The sequence below is a fragment of the Somniosus microcephalus genome, chromosome 22, assembly GCF_052327205.1.
Source record: "Somniosus microcephalus isolate GS21.2 chromosome 22, FLI_Smic_1.0, whole genome shotgun sequence".
Classification (NCBI taxonomy): domain Eukaryota; kingdom Metazoa; phylum Chordata; class Chondrichthyes; order Squaliformes; family Somniosidae; genus Somniosus; species Somniosus microcephalus.
This window is the reverse complement of record NC_141008.1, coordinates 74271432-74296361: the sequence shown is the minus strand read 5'-3', so window position 1 is coordinate 74296361 and position 24930 is coordinate 74271432. Positions and strand designations below refer to the sequence as shown.

The following is a 24930-nucleotide window of genomic DNA, read 5'->3' as shown; positions in this document are numbered from 1 at the left end:
AGAACATAAAAGTTTCACCCTGAAGCTAATTGAGTGAAAATGCCAGGAAATCAAAAGTGACACTACAACCTACATAATTCAACTCCAACAGTCTCAACATGGTTGGCACTACTATGTTAATTGGCTATTAACGTGCAAAATAAACCTGAAGCGAAGCCAATCTAAAAAAAATGTTTTATTATTCGTTCATGGGATGTGGGTGTCGCTGGCAAGGCCAGCATTTTATTACCCATCCTTAATTGCCCTCGAGAAGGTGGTGGTGAGCCGCCTTCTTGAACCGCTGCAGTCCATGTGGTGAAGGTTCTCCCACAGTGCTGTCAGCGCCGATGAAGGAACAGAAATCTAACTAAAATAAGATGAGTTACAATAGGTTTGCAAACTGATTTGGCCGAGCAACACTTTTATAGAATTAAAGATTGTGATTTCACGTGCAATACTGACAAGGTAAATAATTCACCCTATCTTGTTGATTCGTATGAAAAGAAAAACCCTAGAGTCACTCCATCACAGCATTCTCTTGAAAGAAATTAATCAGTGCCAAATTTACCCTTCACCAACGCCCAATACAAATGGGTAGAATGTGCGCCATATATGCTCCGCCTAGTTGTACCAGGCAGTGAGGAGGAAGAGATCCCAAAAAGTGATGTGAAATTTTTTTTGGGGGGTGGGGACCAGTAGGAGCGCTCCTCCAAGGATAATGAAGAATAACATGGACTGCTGCGACCTTGAGCTCCCCTCCCCCTCAAGTGATGGGATTTCTCCCCCTCACCCGCCAGATCTACTTTCCTGCTGTCTGGATTGGCCTCCGGGATGCCCGATATTGCGCCGCCTGGAGCCGGCAAGCTTTGCTGGGAGGCCCATTTGGTGCCCACAGCTCGTCGGCAGCGTGGTAATGAGGGCTGAACCCAAACCCATTTCTGGCGGAAGTCAAATTTCTGCCCCCATGGTTCAGCTGGTAGAAGTCTCATCTCTGAGCCAGAAGACAGTGGGCTCAAGCTCCCCTCCATGGGCTCAAGCTCCCCTCCATGGGCTCAAGCTCCCCTCCATGGGCTCAAGCTCCCCTCCATGGGCTCAAGCTCCCCTCCATGACTCAAGCAAATCATCTATCCTGACACTTTGTTGCAGTACTGAGAGAATGCTGTATTGTCAGAGGTGCTGTTTTTTTGAGGAAATATGAAATCTAGGCCTCATATTCCTGCTCATGTGGCTATAAAAAGACCCCATGGCACATTCAGAGAAGAGCAGAGAGATCTGCTAGTGCCCTGGTCAATATTCTTTCCTCAACCGCCGTTACCCAAAAACAGAATATCTATAATAAAAGCAATCTACTGATTGCACTTCAATACATTTTGAGGACATAAGGTACTATATAGATTAATTATTTCTAATGACTGAAAGAGGTTCTTTAAATAAAAATTTTAATCCTCTTTTTTTTTTAAACTTGCCTTTTTTTAAAAATTGGGATGCATCACCTGTCGATCATTTTTGTAGTAATATTATGTGGAAGTAAAATAATGATGCTTTTGATCATTATCGCAATATTGTGTGTTTGCAGCCAAATGGAATCAATTTTCATGAAGACAGTACCCCTTTAAAAATGAGTTTGCCAAAGATATTTGAATTTCACATTGTCTGCATTTAATGCCAGATAGTTGGATATTTGAATTTCACAGGTAAGATTAGCTATAAATTTATATAACTAGGAGTGGAACAAGCCATGCTAGTTGTCATGGTTACTGGGCCATTTGAGTCTGTAGGGCGTCAGCTGCAACACTCGCTATATTCACAGTTTCCTTTCAGAATCTGGGTTTCTGTTCCTCATGAGACTACCTCTTTGACTGAGGCCTCTGACTGCTATTCTTCAATTGAGGGGCTTCGACAAGTTCCAGCACTGGCTTTCTGGCTGAGAGCTCATTCTACCTTTTGGTTCTTTCCAGAGCAATTTTCCCCAACCCAGTTCACGACCTCTAAGCAAAGTCAGATTGCTGCTTCTTCAGCAGTGGTGGGTAGGAAACTAAAATCCCAGCTACCAGTTGCAAGTAATCATAATTGAGATTGCAGCCCAAGGTAAGTGAAGCTCCGATGAAAGGTCATCGACCTGAAACATCTATTTATCGCTCTCTCTCCATAGATGCTGCCTGACCTGCTGAGTGTTTCCAGCATTTTCTGTTTTTATTTCAGATTGCCAGCAACCGCAGTATTTGCTTTTGTTTAAGTGAAGCATGCCAGCTGTAATAGTGATTTTTACACGGCCTGTTACTTAACATATTGGCCATTTTGCTTGGAAATTTATTACACAAGAGCAGAATATCATGTTATGCAATAATTTAGTCGAGGATACTTTTGTAGTTTATGATTCTAGATTGCTGTTGAGGCTTAAAAACACTCTCAAAAACAGAGAAGCATATCAATGTGACACAAGATAGGATTCTGATAGGTATAACTACCTTCCTTACTGGTTCATTTTAGCCAAGGCCCAATTATTCGTAGCTTAATCGCTACCAGTATTGCATAGCAATTCTTGCTCATACAAATAACTGCAGTTTGTTCTGACTCATTGCATATAATTTGATTCCAATCATGTTTCTCTTCTTTAAACCTTGAACGAATGAGAAGACTTTACATTTCTGAAAGGAATTTTCAATCAACCTTTGTGTTACACTAATCAGTGCTTCCCAATTTACCTTTATTTTTTGCTCCATTGAACTTTGGTGGTATCCTTCACTACGGGGCTTGGCTCTTCATCCTGAATTCTCAAAGTAAAAATAAAATCTCTAAATTGAGAATCTGAATAGCGCAGTAATCTCTACCACTGATTACATAGCAAGTACATTACCACAGTAAAAACATGTAGCATATACCACCACAATGACAGTAAAATCAGTCAGTTCACACAGAAAAACTCTGACGTTGGACACCCTGTTGGGGGCGGGGGGGAAGCGGGGGTGGAGTAATGAAAAAAGAACAAAATAAAATGTAACATCATGATAACACAGTGGGAATATACCACAAGTATCAAGTTCACATGCAGGCTGTGAGGATTTTGTTATACTGTATCTGATAAGCTTATATTTTCAGGCTTATAGATATAAACTGTTCCCATTTAAGAAAATGCTTGAAGAAAATGTTAACCTGGTTGTAGTTGATGCTTGATTCTGAATATTTTAATGAGATCTTATTGACATTTTTAGTAACGTTGTATTAATAGCTCCAATTGATTACCTGATAAAACAAGGGCATTGATATTTCAAATAGAATATGGATTAGACTGGCATAAACTAGAATTTAACAGTGAATTTTGAATCAGACCAGATGGCAGTTTTTTGCTCTATATCCACTCATTAAATACATGGGAGGGTAGAATAGCGACAGCATGTAGAAAATGGACTGTGAAGTTACGGTTGTGCCCCATTTAGAGGGACAAAAGCAGCAGAGAGGGAGAAAGCAAATCCAAGTCTAGGAGCTGTACCAGTGATAGGAAACTGGGAAAATTTAGGGCTGGGATTAGAAGAAGCAGGGGAAAATAATCCAGACCTGAAGTAGCGGTAGAGTTGAGAATGGAGTAAAATTCTGCTGGGGAGGAAATGCAGAGGCACAGGTCAGTTTGAATGAGGGTGCCTGTGTCTCTGTATGTGTAAAGAGAAGGATGGTTGTAGGTTGCAGGTGTGACAGGTCATGGGTCATCTCCAAAATCAATTTCTCTTCGGAGCAAATGAAGATTTTTGACTCATGCGAACAGAAAGTAACATTTGATGTAGTTTATAAATTGTATAAATTATGCAAATCTTCATGAGCAATTCAGTTGTGTTTTGGAGCTCTGTTCTTCATATTTGTTAAAGCGCCAATATTTCTTGAAGCAAATTGAAAACTTCATGACAAATTATGAAGAAAACCCAATCAAAATAATTTTGAATTCTATTTTCACGTGGGCTGGTACAAAATCACAGCTGCAGTCCTGAAAGGGTTAAATAGTGCAGCAACTGAATGATCATTTTATATCACCCTTATCATTATATTTAATCAGATGCATTGTAAGAAACACTAAGGTGAAGGCAAGATTTATAAAGGTTTCTTTATCTAAGTCGTCAAATGTTTATCCAGTTTGTACCACAGCTGGCAAATTGCGTAATAAGCTCCTTTGCTCCTTGCAAAAGGCTTGTGTAACATTCATAATTGCACAATAACTTACACATATTAACACATTACCAGAAAAAAAGTTAACATTTTTGGGAGATCTTATTTCTCTGCCTGACATTTCTCTAGCTCACCATTACAGATTTCAATCACAGTATTATTTTCGGAACCGCTCTTTAGAAAGGAATGTGCTATGGGTTGTATTTAACTTACTCATCGTTTCAGCATCCAATCACGATGTACATACAAAGCGGCTGACGCAGTTATTTCAGAGGCTGTGGCTTTTAACTAGCTTTTGAACTGCCTGTAATCTCTGTTCATTTTTAGATGATCTTAACTAAACAATAGGAAGGCTGTGAACAATTAACTACATGAGCAGGAAAATGGCAGGCAATTCAATTTGAGATTCAATAAACGATCAACACTACAGCTTACAAATATAGCCATCTGCACACAGGCACTGCTTGACTTTAACACTATTGTGTTCGAAATTCAATCAGCACAACAGATATGGAATGTGCGATAACATTAAATAGAATCCGTTAAAAAGGATATTGTCTTTAATAAAAACATGTTTGGCATGCTGTTTTTACCAGCACAGAACATGCTTACAAATAAAGTTGATGCATATCATTGTGTCACTTGTGTGTAAGTGTCATCACAATGCAAATAACACTGGGCTCCCCGAGTCAGCTCTCTCAAAGCACACAGGGGTCAATTTTGATGTGCAGCGCAAATCGAGCGGGCGGTGGTCGGGGCGTCTGCTCTGCCCACTTGATGGCATTGCCAGGAGCCATAAGAACATAAGAACATAAGAAATAGGAGCAGGAGTAGGCCATTCGGCCCCTCAAGCCTGCTCCGCCATTCAATGAGATCATGGTAGACCATCCAAATTCAGTACCCTGTCCCTGCAGATCTTCTGCCTCAATTCCATTCACCGGCCTTATTGCCATATCCCTTGATGCCCTTACTAGTCATAGAAGATAGGAGCAAGAGTAGGCCATTTGGCCCCTCCAACCTGTTCCGCCATTTAATGAGATCATTGCTGATCATCCAAATTCAGTACCCTGTCCCTGCTTTCTCCCCATATCCCTTGATCCCTTTAGCCTAAAGAAATATATCTAACTCCTTTTTGAATATATTTAATGAATTGGCCTCAATGGCCTTCTGTGGTAGAGAATTCCAGAGGTTCACCACTCTCTGGGTGAAGAAATTCCTCCTCATCTCAGTTCTAAATGGCTTACCCCTTATCCTTAGACTGTGACCCCTGGTTCTGGACTCCCCCACCATCGGGAACATCCTTCCTGCATCTAGTCTGTCTAGTTCTGTTAGAATTTTATAAGTTTCAATGAGATCCCCTCTCATTCTTCTAAACTCTAGTGAATACAAGCCCAATCGACCCAATCTCTCCTCATACGTCATCCCTGCCATCCCAGGTATCAGTCTGGTGAATCTTCGCTGCACTCCCTCCATGGCAAGAACATCCTTCCTCAGATAAGGCGACCAAAACTGCACACAATACTCAAGGTGTGGTCTCACCAAGGCCCTGTACAACTGCAGCAAGACATCCTTGCTCCTGTACTCGAATCCTCTCGCTATGAAGGCCTGATCCATTTTGGTGGTATAGACAGCTTGCTGATTGGAAGTGGAAAATCCAGTGGGCTGCGGCTACTTAAAGGCAGCCTGCACAAAGGGGAGGTGCACTTTTCAATGTTGGTTAGCACAATTAAGTTTCAGAATCCACTGACAAAAGGACTTTGTTCGGGGCACCCAGTTTTTCTGATAGTACCTTGGAGGTACTGAGCATCAAGAAGGAGGGCTTATTTCTCTCTGGAAGGTTCCAGGTGTCCAGACAAATTTCCCAACAAAGGTGGCAGAGCACATAAATGCCACCAGCGTTGTACCCAGGCCCTGGTAGCAGTGCAGGAAGAAATTTAATAATCTCACCAGGACCGCCAAGTCAAGACTCCCATTCACACCTCTCTTATTCTCTGCACAGTCCTACGGCACCCTGCTTTAGCCTCAGCACTAGTGATCCTTCCCTACCCTGCTTACCATGCCTTTTGTCCAATTATAAATGGACACTTCGGTGTGCCACTTTCTGTTCACACTTAGGATCACTACTGCTCTCACAACTATTACCCCCCCTTCCTCACACTTGTTGCTTCTTCCCGTCATCATGTATACTATGCTAAGCTGCCTCACACATCTTCAAAACCCTTCAACAGGGCATACACTAACCCACTTCCATGCTTCTTGCAGGACAAGTTTTCAAACAACAGAAGGGAGAGTGCAAGAACAGGAGGATGTCCTTCCTTAGTGCACATGCTTCCACCAATGGAGGAGGCCACCATCAACATGAGACAGGAAAGAGAGAGGAAAGAGCAAGGAGAATAAAGAGAGCAGAGAGAGGAAAGAGAGAATTTGGACCCAGGATCGGAGATTGCAAAGCTGGAGGCCACACACTGCAGATCCGTGTCTATTCCCTTCCTTTTGTCTTTCTTCTGAGCTCCTAAATTCACACACTTAGCAGGACAATCTGGTCGTGCATTGCGTTGCCACTCATCTGTTACTGCTTACCCTCATCATTCTCCCCTCTTTCTACGTTGATTAGATGTCCCAGGCCTTGTTGCAGTACAGGCTGAGATGGCGAACCCTCCCAAAGACACACCTTCCAAGCACCAGCACAGAAATCAATGCCCTGCCTGCCATAGATAATGAAGGAGCCAAGCCACAGCCCGGTAACAGGGACAGGCCTGTAATGGGATCTTTCAGGATGACAGCACCTCTGGGCCCCCGTGAGCCCCTCAACCAGTACCCACACACGTGTCAGAAAGCAGGCTAAGCCAGACTACTTGGCAGCTGCAGTTTGCAACTGTGTCATAGGCACCAGCTCCAAGAGATTGCCGACTATGAGCATCTTAGGAGTCCTTGACTGAGCCGCAGAAGCGTTCCACCTCCTATGTTGCAGCCACTGGAGGAGCACCTCTTAGGAGCACTAGGCTAGGTAAGACAATATTTAAGATAGTATTTTTGTCTGTGTAGCAATGAATCTGTGGTTTGGGAAAGCTGGAATGTGGATACAGGACAGCTGTTCTGTGGGTAGTTGTTGGAATTATGAAAAGGTGTCCCTTATTAGCTGGGATTGAATGTCTTGTAGCTGGCAAAGGATTGCTTTCTGTAGCCTCTGTGCAGTGGGCCATGGTGCTCACCCTGCTGCCCTTTGCACACCTTCCTCGTTGCCCTCCCGAGAATCCATACAGTATTAAGCATACTACCATGATCATTGAATTATAGAAATTTACTGCACAGGAGGCAGCCATTCGGCCCATCTTGTCCGTGCTGGCCAACAAAGAACTATCCAGCCTAATCCCACTTTACAGCACTTGGTCTGTAGCCCTGTAGGTTACGGCACTTCAAGTGCATATCCAAGTACTTTTTAAATGTGACGAGGGTCTCTGCCTCTACCATCCTTTCAGGCAGCGAGTTCCAGACCCCCACCACCCTCTGGGTGAAAAAAATTCTCCTCAACTCCCCTCTAAACCTCTGACCAATTAAATCTATGCCCCCTGGTTAATAACCCTTCTGCTAAGGGAAATAGGTCCTTCCTATCCACTCTATCGAGGCCCCTCATAATTTTATATACCTCAATTAGGTCTCCTGTCAGCCTCCTCTGTTCCAAAGAAAACAACTCCAGCCTATCCAATCTTTCCTCATAGCTAAAATTCCCCAGCCCAGGCAACATCCTCGTAAATCTCCTCTGCGTCCCCTCTAATGCAATCACATCCTTCCTGTAATGTGGTGACCAGAACTACACGCAGTATTCTAGCTGTGGCTTAACTAGTGTTTTATACAGTTCAAGCATAACCTCCTTGCTCTTGTATTCTATGCTTCGGCTAATAAAGGCAAGTATCCCATATGCCTTCTTAACCACCTTATCTACCTGTCCTGCTACCTTCAGGGATCTGTGGACATGCACTCCAAGGTCCCTCTAATCTTCTGCACTTCTCAGTGTCCTACCATTTATAGTGTATTTCCTTGCCTTGTTAGCCCTCCCCAAATGCATTACCTCACACTTCTCCAGATTGAATTCCATTTGCCACCATTCTGCCCACCTGACCAGTCCATTGATATCTTCCTGCAGTCTGCAGCTTTCTTCTTCATTATCAACCACATGGCCAATTTTTGTATCATCTGCAAACTACTTAATCATACTTCCTACATTCAAGTCCAAATCATTGATATATATCACAAAAAGCAAACAACCCAATATTGAGCCCTGTAGAACCCCACTGGAAACAGCTTTCCAGTCACAAAAACACCCTTCGACCATTACCCTTTGTTTCCTGCCACTTTGCCTTGGACCCCATGGGCTTTTACTTTCGTGACCAGTCTGCCATGCGGGACCTTATCAAAAGCCTTGCTAAAATCCATATAGACTACATCAAATGCACTACCCTCATCGACCCTCCATGATCCTTGAAACCTTAGCTGAACTATTCTGTATTGCTTTCCCTGATCAATCCAAGCACCTTAAGTGTGCTTTCAGAATGTTGTCTGCCTATTATACACCCTAAAGGAAAGTTAGACTGGATGGGCGGCCTATCGAATACATTGCCGAAAGTTAAAATTAACCCCAATAACTTGGTGCTTTTCCTGCAGTGGCAAACATCGTCTTGTAGGAATGGTCAAATTCCTATCCAGAGATTGAGTTCGACACAGGCAATCAATCAAAAAGGTTTTTAATGTCAAACTAACGAGTTTAAACAGATTGAAGCAAGAGAACTATGTATACAGGTCTTAACTGGCTGGAAGCTCCACGAGGACTGCCTGGGCGGTCCCGTGGATGGCGTCATGATGTCATCACGTTCTTCCCGCGTTTAGGGCGATCACGTGATCGGCGGCATGACGTCATCATGTTTACCCGCGCTCTTAAAGGGCCCGCGCCCTGTACATGCAAACAGTATATACAATGGTACAGATTTAGTCTGTAGCTAACATATCGTTAAAAGGAATTATGTACACTTGTTCAGAGTCTCTTAGTGGCTCTGCCACATGTGCCCCCCCAGAATTGTCTTTAAAGAAAAAAGTCAAACAGTGAGGGGGTCTGACGAGCCTGTCAGAACGAGTCTTGTAATCCCGAAGCGGAAGCTGTTGGGACGACGGGCAGTCTGGCAGGCGGTTGCACTTGTTCCGGCGTGACGACGGTGGGCGGTCAACCTCGCCTTGGCGGCTGTGCGGTCTCGACGGGTCGGTCAAGGTCCAGGTGTGCTGGTTTCAAACGGTCAACCGAAATGTGGTCCGGTTTGCCACAGACATCCACGGTGAAGGTCTTGTCTCCTGCCTCTATCACGTGGAAAGGACCAGTGTATGGGGCCTTGAGCGGATCCCGGTGAACATCGTGGCGGATGAACACGTAGCCGGCATCTTTCAGCTCTGCTGGAACGTGAGAGCCCTGAAACCCGTGATGCGATGTGGGAACCGGCGCGAAACGTCTGGCTGCTTCCTGGTGGCTGATGAGCTGGCTTGAGGCAGACCATGGCTCCGTTGGTGTTGGCAGGAAATCCCCCGGCACTCGCAGAGGCTGACCATAAACGAGCTCTGCCACGGAAGAGCGAAGATCTTCCTTGGGGGCCGTGCGAAGGCCCAACAGGACCCACGGCAGCTTGTCTGCCCATCCGGCATCTTGGAGGCTGGCCCTCAGTGCGGCTTTAAGTGATCTGTGAAACCGTTCGCACAGACCGTTCGCTTGTGGGTGGTAGGCTGTGGTGCGGCGCAATTTAACCCCGAGTCCCTGAGCTACCGCATTCCAGAGCTCGGAGGAAAATTGCGGTCCCCGGTCCTAAGAGATGTCATCAGGCACCCCAAAACGGGCAACCCAGGAAGAGATGAATGCCCTGGCCACGTCCGCCGAAGTAGTAGATGACAGGGGAACCACCTCAGGCCATCTGGTGGTGCGATCTACTATGGTCAGGATATGCGTAAAACCATGGGAAGGTGGAAGTGTTCCTACCAGGTCCACGTTGATGTGGTCAAACCGTTGCTCCAGAACTGCAAAGGTGGTCAATGGAGCCCCGACGTGGCGCTGTACCTTGGACCTTTGGCAGACCACGCAGGTGTTGGCCCAGTCGCGGACATCTTTATGCATGCCCCGCCAAACGAACTTAGGTGACATTAGCTTCTGAGAAGCCTTCATACCTGGGTGTGACAACCCAAGTACAGCGTCAAGCACCTTGCGGCGCCAGGCAACCGGCATGATAGGACGAGGGTCCCGAACGGAGACGTCACAAAGCAGCGTGGTACCAGCCGAATGAAACCGGACGTCGGCCACTTGGAGGCTAGTGGTGTTGGTGCGGTAAGCCTGCACTTCGGGGTCTGAGACTTGGTCCGCTGCCATGAGGGCATAGTCGATGCCCAGCTGGACCGCATGCACAGTCGCGCGGGAGAGGCAGTCTGCCACCAGGACCCGCCATCTGCCGAAGGTCCGAATAGCGCCGCCATTAGCCACTTCGAGGGGAAGGCCGTGCCTCCCAGCCTGTACATCAAGAGCCGACGCGGGTAGGATGCTGCATTGCGCTCCGGTGTCGCAGAGGAACCAACGACCAGAGAGGGTATCCGCGATAAAGGGCAGCTTGCCTGTGTTGCCGACTGCCATCGCGGCCGCGGAGCACCCGTTAGACCCGCTCTTCATTGGACGGAGTTGTCATTTTTTGTTTTTTTGAGAGAAGCTGCAGGGAGGGCGGCAGCATCTCGCCTTCGCGCCAAACCGGGCGTGGTAGAAGCACAGCCCCGCAGGCTGAGTAGCTGGGGCAACGTCTGTGGGGTTTGGGCGCCTCGTGGCAGCGCAGTACTGCTGCATAACTGCGAATATTTTATCTGCCTCGGCAGCGAGCGCTGCGCAGTCTTCGACCTCGGACCTAGCCAAGGCCGCTTGCACCTGCTCCGGCAATTGGCTGAGGAATAACTCTCTGAAGAGAAAGCATTGCGGTTCGGAGCCGAGGAGAGTGAACATGTGGCTCATCAGCTCGGAAGATTTGGAGTCCCCGATCCCGGGCACAGCGAGCAGTTGACGGGCACGCTCTGATTTCGTGAGCCCGAAGACCTGCAGCAACCGCGCTTTGAGGGTCTCATACTTGCGGTCAGTCAGGGGGTTTTCCAGAAGACTGACGATCCACGAGGCGGTGGAGCTATCGAGAGCGGAGACCACGTAAAAGTATCGGGTCTGATCCTCAACGATGCCTCTCAGGGCGAACTGGACTTCAGCTTGGATAAACCAGGAGGTCGTCTGTTGCTCCCAGAACTGCGGCACCTTCAACGAGACAACGTTGTTCTCCATGCTGTGTTCCTTTTGCGAATACTGTTCACAAAAGTCGGGGTCACCAATGTAGGAATGGTCAAATTCCTATCCAGAGATTGAGTTCGACACAGGCAATCAATCAAAAAGGTTTTTAATGTCAAACTAACGAGTTTAAACAGATTGATGCAAGAGAACTATGTATACAGGTCTTAGCTGGCTGGAAGCTCCACGAGGACTGCCTGGGCGGTCCCGTGGATGGCATCATGACGTCATCACGTTCTTCCCGCATTTAGGGCGATCACGTGATCAGCGGCATGACGTCATCGCGTTTGTCCGCGCTCTTAAAGGGCCCGCGCCCTGTACATGCAAACAGTATATACAATGGTACAGATTTAGTCTGTAGCTAACACATCGTTAAAAGGAATTATGTATACTTGTTCAGAGTCTCTTAGTGGCTCTGCCACAGTCTAAGGAATTAAACCAAATTTTGTCCTGCAAATGGTCTTCGTTCAAGCAGTTGATATAAATCGAGGCTGGCTTTCCTTTGAAGCTAGCACCTACATTCCAACAAGGTCTGAGTATTTATCTCTATTTACAAGCTAATCAAAACAAAGGATGAAATGAAATCTTTGGTAGTTAACAGAAACCAATTTAAATTAGTCGCAAATATGCAATGCTTCCAAACACAATGGGGTGTATTCATTCAAAACGTACACATAACTCTTCCAATCAAAGGAAGAATAAGTTCCTTCCAGACAGCAGTTAGAGAAATTGGTTTAAATTTGCCAACTTTGGCACAGTTAAAATCCCACATAAAAAGATATAATGGCGAATTTTATGAGTCCAGACTGCTGGCGTGGAGTCTTGCTGGCCGGCAGCGCATATCTGAAATTCAGTTTGCACTATGCATGATGTTCCAACTATTTAATAATGTGAGCCCAAATTTCCAATATGCACTGGCAGCGGGAAAGTCTCCCCACCGGCAGCAGGGATTCACTCAATTAATCCATAATCTTCAAAACTTATCTGAAACAGGATGGATCTCAATTCCACTGCAGTTTCATTGCGACAGGAATGTTGCTGCATCTGGTTAAATGGTGAGCAAATTGGGACAAGAGAAAGTTTTATTTCAGAAGGAAGCTATGCTCTGTTGAGTTCGCTAAGACTGTACATTGGGTTCACGATAAAACAGTTGGATTTCATTTAAATATATACTAAAAATGTTGTTTCCCCAGTAATCAGCTGTTGGTTTTCACTCATTACCCTTCAGTTGGGGACATTATCATGCAATTAAAGTTCCCGAGCGAATGTCAACCAATAACACCCACTGCCATCATGAAAAGGGACCAAAAAAGGAACCAAACTGCACCCCTCAACAGTCATTTTTTTTAAAAGGGGATACATGACAGTGATCACAAGACAGTAATTTCAAAACTCAGCAAAAACTACAGACTGCTTCTTTCTTGAGGTTTTTAACGTGGTTTATAATGCCAGTGTCTGCTTGGCTCAGTTGGCAGCACTCTCACCTCTGAATCAGAAGTATGTGAGTTCAAGGCCCACGCCACAGACTGAGCAATTTAAGGTAGTCGTTCGGTGCAGTACTGAGGGAATGCCACATAATCAGAGGTGCTGCCTTTCCGATGAGATATTACACTGAGGCCCTGTCTGCCTGCTAAGCGCTGTGGGACATTTTACTACCTTAAAGATGCTATATAAATGCAAGTTGTTGTTGTTGTTGCAGTAGTTCAGGTGGGTGTTAGTACCATGGCACTATTTAAAAGCGAGCTGGTGTCTGGGCCAACATTCAAAAAGGATTAACTGGCCATTTACCTCAGTACTGTTTGTAGGACCTTCCTGTGTACAAGCTGGCTGCTACATGACAACAGTGACTGCACTTCAAAGCAATTCATTCTATGTGATGTGCTTGGGGCATTTCCAAGAGTCATGATAAGATGCTATATAAGTACAAGTTTCTAGCTGAGATTACTGCTTTGCAAGCACTCCCATGTAACTGCTATTCTTTCTATGCAGGTTCATAAAGTCTCTTTGAAGACCAGTATAGCTTTACAATTACACTCACCAGTCCTTCGGGAATAATGAATACCTCTGACTGATTACAAAGTAATACGCTAATTCAAAGGTTCATACCATGGCTTAAACCATGAAACTAAAGCCTGAGCTGTTTATCACTGCATACTGTACTAAGATTCGTTTATAATCTTAAAATTACTCCCTGCTGTAGTATATTATTCTGCTTAAATTTTATGCTGGGGGAAGCAAGCTGGTTGTGTTTAATTTTCATGCTCGAAGCTGCTGTGCAGGTCACAGTTTTAGTGCTCTCATGTCATTAAAACAAGAGTACATTCACATACGGCCCCGATTTTAACTCCAGGTGGATTCCCCGCTTGGGCCCGAGTTAAACTTACAGTCGGGGTCTCAATGATGTCATCAGGCCACAACATGCATATGTAAGGAAGGACCCTGCTGGCTCCGCGTGTGTGTCCATGCTGCCTGCTCAGGAGAGCAGGTTAAAATTGCAGATGTTGCAATCATGGTGGATTTCGCACAGGTAAGCCAGGGCGAATTTAACTGCCCACCCACCAGGTTTCTGCTGAGTGAGTAGGATTAAAATCGCCCTGTTTCTGCATGTCTTAACAAATAATCTGCAGCTAATTTCCAGGAATTATGCATCCAGTGTAGATATGGGAGTCCTCTGGATTCAAGATCTGTTTCAAATGACTAACATAAGATTGCAGGTCAAGCAGCATCTATGGAGAGAGGAAGATAGGGCAAAGGTCCCAGCAGACTGGAAAACTGCTAATGTAACACCCTTATTTAAAAAAGGCAGTAGACAGAAGGCTGGAAACTATAGACCGGTTAGCCTAACATCTGTGGTAGGTAACATTTTGGAGTCCATTATTAAGGAGATAGTAACAGGACATTTGGATAATCATAATTTAATAGGACAAAGTCAGCATGGTTTTATGAAGGGGAAGTCATGTTTGACAAATTTGCTGGAGTTCTTTGAGGAAGTAACATATAGGGTGGATAAAGGGGAACCAATGGACGTAGTGCATTTAGACTTCCAAAAGGCATTTGACAAGGTGCCACACAAAAGATTATTGCTTAAGATAAAAAAATCACGGGATTGGGGGTAATATTCTGGCATGGATAGAGGATTGGCTATCTAACAGAAGGCAGAGAGTTGGGATAAATGGTTCATTCTCAGACTGGCAATCAGTAACTAGTGGTGTTCCACAGGGGTCAGTGCTGGGTCCCCAACTCTTTACAATCTATATTAACGATTTGGAGGAGGGGACCGAGTGTAACATATCAAAAGTTTGCAGATGATACTAAGATGGGGGGGAAAGTAGTGAGTGAGGAGGACATAAAAAACCTGCAAGGGGACATAGACAGGCTAAGTAAGTGGGCAGAGATTTGGCAGATGGAATACAATACTGGAATGTGTGAGGTTATGCACTTTGGCAGGAAAAATCGTAGAGCAAGTTATTATCTTAATGGCAAGAAACTGGAAAGTACTGAAGTACAAAGGGATCTGGGGGTCCTGGTGCACGAAACTCAAAAGGTTAGTATGCAGGTGCAGCAAGTGATTAAGAATGCCAATGGAATGTTGGCTTTCATTGCTAGGGGGATAGAATATAAAAATAGGGAGGTATTGCTTCAGTTGTACAAGGTATTGGTGAGACCGCACCTGGAATACTGCATACAGTTTTGGTGTCCATACTTAAGAAAAGACATACTTGCTCTCGAGCCAGTACAAAGAAGGTTCACTCGGTTAATCCTGGGGATGAGGGGATGGACGTATGAGGAGAGGTTGAGTAGATTGGGACTCTACTCATTGGAGTTCAGAAGAATGAGAGGCGATCTTATTGAAACATATAAGATTGTGAAGGGGTTGGATCGGGTGGATGCGGGGAGGATGTTCCCGATGGTGGGTGAAACTAGAACTAGGGGGCATAGTCTTAGAATAAGGGGCTGCTCTTTCAAAACTGAGATGAGGAGGAACTACTTCACTCAGAGGGTGGTAGGTCCATGGAATATGCTGCCCCAAAAATCTGTAGAAGCTACATCATTACATAAATTTAAAACAGAAATAGACAGTTTCCTAGAAGTAAAGGGAATTAAGGGTTACGAGGAGCGGGCAGGAATCTGGACATGAGTCTAGGTTTGGATCGGTCATGGCCCTGTGGGTAGCGGAGCGGGCCCAGGGGCCGTGTAGCCTGATCCTGCTCCTCGTTCATGTGTCTAATTCTGTTAGATTCAGGAGATGGTTCTGTGATAGTAGATTGGCGGTTAGGATCAGATCAGCCATGATCTTATTGAATGGCGGAGCAGGCTCGAGGGGCCGATTGGCCTACTCCTGCTCCTATTTCTTATGTTCTTATGTTCTTAATGTTTCAGGTCTATGACCCTGTTGAATGTTTCCAGCACTTTCCATTTTTATTTCAGATGTCCAGCATCTGCAGTATTTTTCTTTTTGACACCAGACTGTGCTTTGCATCCGGCAGTACATCTCCAGCTGCCTCAACTGCACTGCGTCAGACAGTTTGGGCTGGATTTTCATTGAGGAGGCGGGACTACAACTTTCGGGGTTGTAGTCCCGCCTCCAGCGAGTTGTAGCCAACCCACGCGATTTTGACTTGATTGACCTGGTTGAGCCCGCCCAGTGGGCTCAGCAGGCCAATTAAGGGGAACCTGGCAACAGGTGACATCACAGATTGATATTTCATCTGTCAAGACCTTTTGACAGATGAAATATCAGTGTTTGACAGCTGCTTGAAGCTGTCAAATACTGACAATCTGTACTCTAAGTTAATTCCTTCCTCTCAGGATGATTTAGAGATCTCCCTAGAACAGAAAGCTGAATGCTACAATTTTTGACAGATCGCGGCCATTCCGCTTTCTGTGCCGGTGAGAAGAGGGACTCCCGAGACCTGAAGGAAGGAAGGCTGTAAAGGTAAGTAAAACTTCTTTAAACACACCAAACACACTTACCTCTGCACTCATGCACCCATCACTCACCTGAACACCTGAACACATCTCGACCCCTCCAAGCCCTTCAGCCTGACAGCCCAGCTCGCTAACTTGGCGTGGTTTGTGTTGTGTATGTGCCTTTAAGAGAAGAACTGATTCTATACTGCAGTACCGGCAGTGACCACACCTATATATAAAGCCATAGCAGGCTTCTGTATTTCAGTCTTGAATTACTCTCTGTTCAGTTAATACCTGTTTTATTGTTCTCCTGCAGTCTGAGTATTATTGATCCTCGGACACTACACTGGCGACGGGCAGGTTTGAACTCACCTGCAGTACTGCATCACCTCACGGGGATCTTTTCCCTGAAGGGAAGCTTCTTGGAGGTCGAAGTCAGAACGGCGGGCGTCGACCGCGGGCAACCGCCCAGGGATCCATCGGAGAGTTGCAGGGGAGGCTGTGGAGAGCTGGGCCTGGCTCCCCAGTCAAGGTGTTCCAGCAAGTCGTGCTGGTAGCAGGTAGTGCGCTGACCCTTCCGGACTGCGGCGGGCTCGGGCTCGATCGAGCGGCTCTGCAAAGGGGCCGTGCAGCATCGTCGGGAGGAAGAGAGAGAGAGAGGGTGGAGCGCACAGGGCGCGGTCGGTGCTCAAGAACAGGGCAGCGTGGAGAGGATAGAACGCGGGGAAGGAAAAGTGAGGCGCGCCGAAGCCGCGGGTCACCGCCATTACCCTGTAGAACGCTAGGAGCAGCATGGCAGAAAGGGGAAGAAGGAAAAGCGCGGGAGGTGCCATTTTATTCCATTGGGGAAGAAGGAAAAGTGCGGGAGGCGCCATTTTATTACATTGGGGAAGAAGAAAAAGCGCGGGAGGCACCATTTTAAATCACCCAAGATGCCGAAGAGTGGCAGTATCACTGCTTTCGACAACGAGGTAGAAGACTGGACCACGTATGTGGAAAGAATTGAAGTGTACTGCAATGCCAATGAGGTGGCCAATGGAAAGAAGGCGTCGGTATTATTAAATTTGATGGGCGCGAGAACGTACGGCCTATTGCGGAATTTAATTACCCCAGCTAAACCAACGGAGAAAAGTTTTGAAGAGATTGTTAATATCTTACAGGAACACCTAAACCCTACACCGCTGCTGATAGCAGAAAGATTCAAGTTCCATAAAAGAAACCAGCACAAAGATGAGAACAATGCTGACTATCTAACGGAACTACGCAAGTTATCGAAGCACTGCCAGTTCGGAGCAGGACTGGCAGACACCTTGCGGGATAAGTTTGTCTGCGGGCTCCAGAGTGAAGGAACCCAGAAACGACTACTTTCGGAAAAGGACCTGACGCTAGAACAGGCTTTCAGCGTGGCAGTATCCTACGAAGAAGCAGCATGGGGAGCTGCGGAAATACAACAGAAACCACAGGAATACAGCGCTAATGAAATGGCGTATCGAGCAGAAAAGTGCTATCGCTGCGGCAGAACAACCCATGATCAGAAGGACTGCTGGGTTAAGGACAAAGTATGCAGGCAATGTGGGAAAATAGGACACATAGCAAGAGTCTGCAGGTCGGGAAAGAAAACCAACACTACAAGAACTACTGAGGAAAAGTACAAGAAAGTAAAGAAATTGACAGACAGTAGTTCGGAAGATCAGAAGAGTGATAAGGACTCCGGGAGCAGGAGACTAAGTTGTCTAAAGTTACACAACGTGATCGCAAAGGAGGATCACCGAACCATTTGGGTCACCCTCATGATAGCGGGGTCCCCAGTAAAGATGGAATTGGACACAGGATCAGCCCTAACTGTCATGAATCGACGAGACTATGAGCGGCTATTCTCACACATACCCTTGAAGGACACGTCCATTGTATTGAAGACATACACGGGGCAAAAAGTCTACCCCAGAGGAAAAATAAGGGTGCCAGTTGAATACAATGGCAAGGAAACACAGAAACTGTATCTATATATACTAGCAGATGGGGGACCACCATTATTGGGACGTGAATGGATCCGAAAAATACAATTGGATTGGCATTCCATTCAGGCGCTAACTGTGACTGATTAAAAAGGATGATGACGTCACACCTGGACGACTGTCAAAAAATTCTAACTGACGCGAAAGAGGTGTTCCAACAAGAACTTGGGACTGTAAAAGGAGTAACGGCAACGATAAAAATTGAAGATAACGCAAACCCAAAATTTTTTAAGGCCAGACCGGTACCTTACGCGATCCGCCCAGCCGTTGAAGCAGAGCTGGAGAGTCTGGATCATTCGGGTGTGCTGTCCAAGGGCGACTGGAGCGAGTACGCCACACCCATCGTTCCTGCAATGAAGAATCATTGAGCAGCATGCCTGGGGAACCGAAGAAGGTTCGCACCTGTGGGGACTTCAAGGTAACTGTGAACCCAGTCCTGCACACAGTACAATATCCACTTCCACGGATAGAAGATATTTTCGCCTCACTATCTGGAGGGAAACGCTTTACAAAGATTAATCTGGCCCAAGCGTATCTACAAATGGAGGTGGAAGAAGCGTCTAGGAAATACCTCACGATAAACACTCACAAAGGCCTTTACCACTACAATCGACTGGTATTCGGGGTAGCATCAGCCCCGGCTATTTGGCAGAGGGCGATGGAACAAGTCCTGCAAGGGATCCCGGGGACCCAGTGTTATTTGGACGACATCCTGGTTACGGGCGAAAATGACAGTGAACACCTTGCCAACCTGGAGCAGGTGCTCACGAGATTACAGGAATACGGGCTACGAGCCAACCGTCCCAAATGCGAGTTCTTCAGGAGACAAATCTCGTATTGTGGCCACATGATTGATGAGGAAGGGTTGCATAAGTCGCCGGACAAGATTGAGGCTGTAGTCAAGGCTCCAGCACCGGAAAATGTGTCACAACAGAGGTCGTTCCTCGGGTTGGTGAACTACTACCATAAGTTCTTGCCGAATTTATCTACAATTCTGCACCCACTGAATGCCCTGCTTCAAACTGGTGTAACATGGAAATGGAGTGATGAGTGTAAGCGTGCCTTTCAGGAATGTAAATGCCAAATCACTTCAAAAGAAGTATTGGCCCACTACAACCCAACACTACCGATTCGGTTGGCATGTGATGCGTCACCTTACGGCATTGGAGCGGTGCTGTCACACCAATTCCGTGATGGTTCAGAGAGGCCAATAGCCTTTGCATCGCGCTCGCTAACCTCAGCCAAGCGTAACTACGCCCAGATTGACAGGGAGGCCCTCAGCCTGGTGTGGGGGGTGAAGAAGTTCAATCACTATCTGCACGGGCAGAAATTCACCCTACTGACTGATCATCAGCCCCTGGTCTCCATTTTTAACCCAAAGAAGGGCGTTCCGGTGATGACGGCGCAACGGCTGCAAAGATGGTCACTTTTTCTAGGGGCATATCAGTACAACATAGAGTACAAGGGTACGAAACAGCATGGAAACGCTGATGGGCTGTCGCGCCTACCGTTGCCTACGGTAGAGGAAGCACCTGCAGTGGACCCTGTTGAGATATTCCATGCGACCATAATCGAATATCTACCTGTTACAAAGTCAAGTATAGAGAAGGAAACCCGAAATGACCCGACACTCTCTCGGGTCTATGATTTGACGGTGAAGGGATGGCCAGCACATGGCGACTCACTGTTGCCAGCATTCTCGCCAAGGAGAGAACAGCTGTCAGTGTGCCAGGGGACCTTGATGTGTGGATCCCGAGTGGTAATTCCACCCAAGTTGAGAGATAGAGTGCTCAATGAGCTTCATGAGGGTCATCTGGGAGGGGTAAAAATGAAGAGCCTAGCAAGGGCGTTTGTGTGGTGGCCGGGAATCGATAAAGAAATCGAGGATATGACCAAGAGATGCACAGGATGCCAGAAGGTCCAAAACGCTCCACCGCAGGCCCCGCTACATCCATGGGAGTGGCCCTCATCTCCATGGCAACGGGTACACATTGATTTTGCTGGTCCATTTATGGACTCAATGTGCCTAATCGCTGTGGACGCCCATTCGAAATGGCCAGAGGTCATCAAAATGTCCTCCACCACCACGGAGAAAACTATTGCAGTCCTACGGACCATCTTCGCTAGGAATGGCTTGCCAGAACAGATTTGCTCTGACAATGGGCCACAGTTTGTGTCAGAGGATTTCCGGAGGTTTCTGAGGAATAATGGGGTGAAGCATTACACATCTGCCCCATATCATCCAGCCACAAATGGATTGGCTGAGAGGTTTGTTCAGACCTTTAAAAAGGCCATAAAGGCAATGCATAATGACGACATACCACTACAACACAAGGTGGATAATTTCTTGTTTGCTTACCGGAATGCGACACATGCAGTCACCAACCAAGCTCCAGCCATAATGTTCTTCAACCGAAGGCTAAGATGTCGCCTGGATTTGCTCAAACCAAACATAAGACGAGATGTTGAAGATAAGCAATTCCACCACATAAATGTGAAGCCAACCAGGAGCTTCAAGATAGGGCAACCAGTCTTGGCCCGCGACTACTGAACAGAAAAATGGCAGCCAGGAACGATATGCACACAGCAGGGACCACTAATGTACACAGTGGACGTTGGAGAGAGCATCGTGAGATGCCATGCTGACCAGATTCTAAAGTCACAGGAACAAGCCAATCCCATACCACGAGCAGGTGCACCTGGTAATCAACCTGAAGTACAGATTGCGTCTACCTCAGAAGCAGTGTTATTGGAAGCTGACGAACCAACCAATGACAATGAGCCAGAATCAACTCCGCCGCAAGAACAGGATACTCGAGAAAGGCGCTATCCAGTCAGGATCAGGAAGCCTCCTCAAAGACTGAACTTATAAATGATTATTTCAGTTGATGTATATAGTACAGAGAAAATTGTAATTGTAATTAGTTATTATTTAGTTGTTAAATGAATGTTATGTACTGTTTATCTAAAAGGGGAGGAATTGTTGTGTATGTGCCTTTAAGAGAAGAACTGATTCTATACTGCAGTACCGGCAGTGACCACCCCTGTATATAAAGCCATAGCAGGCTTCTGTATTTCAGTCTTGAATTACTCTCTGTTCAGTAAATACCTGTTTTATTGTTCTCCTGCAATCTGAATATTATTGATCCTCGGACACTACAGTTTGGAGCTGTCGGGAATCCCACACTTCAAGAATGAAAATAGGGATTAGGCTGAAAACTGCCTGTTAACAGGCAGTTAATTGGCACTAATCCCCTTCCCACCTCGGGGAAGCGGGTCCCAGTGCGGGTCGGGTACCCGCCTCCTGGGAAATGGGCATGGAGGCGGGTTGGGGGCGGGATGGGTTCGTGCCCCCTGATTTCGGGATTTTAACCCCCCACACGCCTCCAATGCCCAATGAAAATCCTGCCCTTTATCTCTCTGTTCATTCAATCTATATCTTTCCTTTTAACCTTCTGGAGGCCCTTTATTCTTTGTTTTTTTTTAACAATCTGCCCCAAATGAGTCAATCACACGATATCCTGTGGATCTTTGTAGGTGCTTACATTTAGTAGCAATGAATAGGATCTCAGCCACAGCTTTACATATTACTAAGTATCTCAACAATTTATGTTCTGTGAAGTTATGTTTAGAAACTGTGAAGAGGGATAAGAAGCATAGACAATCTCCATATTATAAAAAGTATATAGAGATGGTATAAAAAAGAGCTACAAGATGTTACCAGAACTGAGAGGTTATACCTATCAGGAAAGACTGAACAGGCTGGAGCTCTTCTCTCTAGAAAAGAGAAGACTGAGGGGTGACCTGATGGAGGTCTGTAAGATTAGGAAAGGGTTTGATAGGGTAGATGTAGAGAAGATGTTTCCACTTGCAGTGGAGACAAGAACTAAAGGCCATAAATATAAGATAGTCACTAATAAATCCAATAGGGAATTCAGGAGAAACTTCTTTACCCAGAGAGTAGTTGAGGCGACTAGCATAGATGGATTTAAGGGGAAGCTAGATAAACACATGAGGGAGAAAAGAATAGAAGGATATGTTGATGGGGTTAGATGAAGAAGGGTAGGAGGAGGCTCGTATGGAGCATAAACGCCGGCATGGACCTGTTGGGCCGAATGGCCTGTTTCTGTGAGCATTATCCAAAGAAGGAAGTTGGACAGAAGATATAGGATATGCGGTGGGAAAAATTAAGCAGTTTAGAAGAATTAGATGAAATCAGGAATGCGGGGAGAGTAAGGGGATAGACCTTAAGTGGGATTAAGAGCTACACTGATATAGGGACACGTGGGTTTAACATCATTCACAAGTTATAGAATCTTATAACACAACACAGATGGAGGTCATCGTGCCTGTGCTGACTCTTTGAAAGAGCTGTTCAATTTAGTCCCACACCCCAGCTTTATCCCCATAACCCTGAAAATTAGTACATGTTCCCATGGAATCTGATTCCACCCTTTCGGGTAGTGTGTTCCAGGTCTTACCAACCCTCTGTGTGAAGACATTTTTCCTCATTTCCCCGCTAGTTGTTTTGCCAATTATTTTATATCTATGACCTTTGGTTACCGACCCACTTGCTCTATCAAAACTACTCATAATTTTGAATACCTCTATTCGGTCTCCCCTTAACCTTCTCTGCTCTAAAGAGAACAATCCCAGCTTCTCCAATCTCTCCACATAACTGAACTCCCTCATCCCTGGTATCATCCTGGTAAACCTTCTCTGTATCCTCTCCAGGGCTTTGACATCCTTCCTAAAGGGTGGTGCCCAGAATTGTACACAATACTCCAGCTGAGGCCGAACCGAAGATTTGTAAAGGTTTAGCATAACTTCCTTGTTTTGCATTCAATGCTCTATTTACAAAGCCAAGTATCCCATACGCTTTCTTAACCGCCTTCTCAACTTGCCCTGCCACCTTCAAAGATTTGTGAATATGCCCCCCCCCAGGTCCCTCTGTTCTTGCAGCCCCCTCAAAATAGCACCATTTAGATTATACCGCCTCTCCATGCTGTTTCTCCCAAAGCGCATCACTTCACACTTAACCACATTAAATTGCATCTGCCATGTGCCTGCCCATTTCACCAGTCTGTCTGTGTCCTCCTAAAGGTTGCTACTATAATATTCACTATTTACGATATTGTCAAGTTTTGTATTGTCTGCAAACTTCAAAATTGTGCTCCCTATACCAAGTCCAGGTCAATTATACAAACAAGAAAAGCAATGGTCCTAATACTGACCCCTGGGGGACCCCACTGCATACTTCTTTCCAGTCAGAAAAACATCTGTTTACCACTACTCTCTGCCTCCTATCTTTTAGCCAATTACGTACCCAAGCTGCCACCATCACTATGTGCTTCTATTTTCTGAATAAGTCTGTTATGAGGTACTTTATCAAATGCCTTTTGAAAGACTATATATACACAACATCTACTGCACCACCCTCATCAACCCTCTCTGTTACATCATCAAAGAACTCAATCAGGGTAGTCAGACACAATTTTCCTTCAACAAATCCATGCTGGCTGTCCCTTCTTAACCTATGTTTCTCCACGTGCAAATTAATTTTGTCCTTGACAATGGTCTCTAGTAGTTTTCCCACAACTGACATTAGACTAATTGGCCTGTAGTTACCAGGTTTAACCCTCTCCCCTTTTTTGAACAGGTATATAACGTTTGCAATCCTCCAGTTCTCTGGCACCACTCCAATATCCAAGGAGGATTGAAAGATTGTGGTCAGAGCTTCTGCTATCTCCATCCTAGCTTCCCTCAGCAACCTAGGATACATCCCATCGGAACCGGGTGGCTTGTTAACTTTGAGTGATGCCAAACTCATTTAACACCTCTATTCTATCTATTTCTATCCTATCCAATCTCTACTCCCCCCTCCTCTACTACAACATTAAACTTCATCCTATTCTTTTGTGAAGACAGATGCAAAGTACTCATTCAGTACCTCAGTCATGCCCTCTGCTCCCACAAGATTTCCTTTTTGTCCCTAATCAGCCCCACTGCTCTTTTAAATATTTTTTTACTTTTTATATGTTAATAAAAGACTTTTGGTTTCCCTTTTATGATACCTGCTAGTCTTTTCTCATACTCGCGCTTTGCTCTTCTTATATCCTTTCTCAATTTCCTTCTGCGCTCTCTGTATTCTGCCTGGTTTTCAATTGTATTCTGTACCTGACATTTGTCATAAACCTTTTTCGGTTTTATTTTAACCTCTATTTCCTTTGCCATCCACAAAGCTCTAGCTTTGGATGCCCCATCTTTCCTCCTTATGGGAATATGCTTGGTTTGTACCCAAACTAGCTCTGCCTTGAAGGCCAGCCATTGCTCATTTATTGCTTTTCTGGCCAATCTTTTTTCCCAGTCCGCCTATGCAAGATCCTTTCTCAAATCACTGAAATTGGCTCTCTTCCAGTTGGGTATTTTCACCTTTGATTTTCTTTGTCCCTTTCCATAACTACTTTAAACCTAATTATATTATGATCACTATTACGCAGATGTTCTCCCACTGAAACACACTCGACTTGC

The 24930-nt window shown here is 45.6% G+C and overlaps 1 long non-coding RNA gene across 1 annotated transcript in view; it reads right to left on the bottom strand.

Moving 5' to 3' along the window:
- Positions 1-162: 162 nt before the first annotated feature.
- LOC147102536 (uncharacterized) overlaps positions 163-24930 on the bottom strand; it is a 35072-nt gene continuing 10304 nt past the window's right edge. The window contains exons 2-3 of the long non-coding RNA XR_015073285.1: positions 2685-2746; positions 163-346 (exon numbers count right to left, since the gene is read on the bottom strand). This is a non-coding gene — a long non-coding RNA (uncharacterized LOC147102536). The remainder of the gene's footprint in view (positions 347-2684; positions 2747-24930) is intronic.